Here is a 1,758-nt window from a genome sequence, read left to right as displayed (position 1 = left end):
GTTGATTCGTTTGCAAATATTTTCTCCCATTCTGAAAGTTGTCTTTTCATCTTGTTTATGGTTTCCTTTGCTGTGCAAAAGCTTTGAAGTTTCATTAGGTCCCAGTTGTTTATTTTTGTTTTTACTTCCATTTTTCTAGGAGGTGGGTCAAAAGGATCTTGCTGTGATTTATGTCATAGAGGAAAACATAGGACACTCTGCTTCCATGTCCTGGCTATTGTAAACAGAGCTGCAATAAACATTGTGGTGCATGACTCTTTTTGAATTATGGTTTTACCAGGGTATGTGTCCAGTAGGGGGATTGCTGGATCCTATGGTAGTTCTATTTTTAGTTTTTTGAGGAACCTCCATACTGTTGTCCATAGTGGCGTTACAGAGTGTTCTAATTTCATTCTTTTACATGTAGCTGTCTAGTTGTCCCAGCACCACTTATTGAAGAGGCTGTCTTTTCTCTATTGTATATTCTTGCCTCCTTTGTCAAAGATAAGGTGACCACATGTGTGTGGGTTTAACTCTGGGCTTTCTGTCCTCTTCCATTGATCTATATTCCTGTTATTGTGCCAGTACCATGCTGTCTTGATTACTGTAGCTTTGTAGTATAGTCTGAAGTCCAGGAGCCTGATTCTTCCATCTCCGTTTTTCTTTCTCAAGATTGCTTTAGCTATTCGGGGTCTTTTGTGTTTCCATACAAATTGTGAATTTTTTTGTTCTAGTTCTGTGAAAAATGCCGTTAGTAGTTTGATAGGGATTGTATTGAATCTGTAGATTGCTTTGGCTAGTATAGTCATTTTCACAGTGTTGATTCTTCCAATCCAAGAACATGGTATATCTCTCCATCTGTTTGTTTCATCTTTAATTTCATTCATCAGTGTCTTATAATTATCTGCATACAGGTCTTTTGTCTCCTTAGGTAGGTTTATTCTTAGGTATTTTATTCTTTTTGTTGCAGTGGTAAATGGGAGTGTTTCCTTAATTTCTCTTTCAGATTTTGCATCATTAGTGTATAGGAATGTAAGAGGTTTCTGTGCATTAATTTTGTATCCTGCTACTTTACCAAATTCATTGATTAGCTCTAGTAGTTTTCTGGTAGCATCTTTAGGATTCTCTATGTATAGTATCATGTCATCTGCAAACAGTGACAGTTTTGCTTCTTCTTTTCTGATTTGGATTCCTTCTATTTCTTTTTCTTCTCTGATTGCTGTGGCTTAAACTTCCAGAACTATGTTGAATAACCGTGGTGAGTGGGCAACCTTGTCTTTTTTCCTGATCTTAGTGGAAATGGTTTCAGTTTTTCAATGTTGAGAACGATGTTGCCTGTGGGTTTGTCATATATGACCTTTATTATGTTGAGGTAAGTTCCCTCTGTGCCTACTTTCTGCAGGGTTTATATCATAAATGGGTGTTGAATTTTTTCAAAAGCTTTTACTGCATCTACTGAGATGATCATATGGTTTTTCTCCTTCAATTTGTTAATATGTTTTCTCACATTGATACATTTGCGTTTTTGCAGAATCCTTGCATTCCTGGGATAAACCCCACTTGATCATGGCGTATGATCCTTTTAATGTGCTGTTGGATTCTGTATTCTAGTATTTTGTTGAGGATTTTTGCATCTATGTTCATTAGTGATATTGGCCTGTAGTTTTCTTCCTTTGTGTCATCTTTGTCTGGTTTTGGTATCAGGGTGATGGTGGCCTTGTAGAATGAGTTGGGGAGTGTTCCTCCCTCTGCTATATTTTGGAAGAGCTTGAGAAGGAT

This window comes from Physeter macrocephalus, chromosome 20 (genome assembly GCF_002837175.3).
Source record: "Physeter macrocephalus isolate SW-GA chromosome 20, ASM283717v5, whole genome shotgun sequence".
Classification (NCBI taxonomy): Eukaryota; Metazoa; Chordata; class Mammalia; order Artiodactyla; family Physeteridae; genus Physeter; species Physeter macrocephalus.
Note: the sequence above shows the minus strand (reverse complement) of the source record.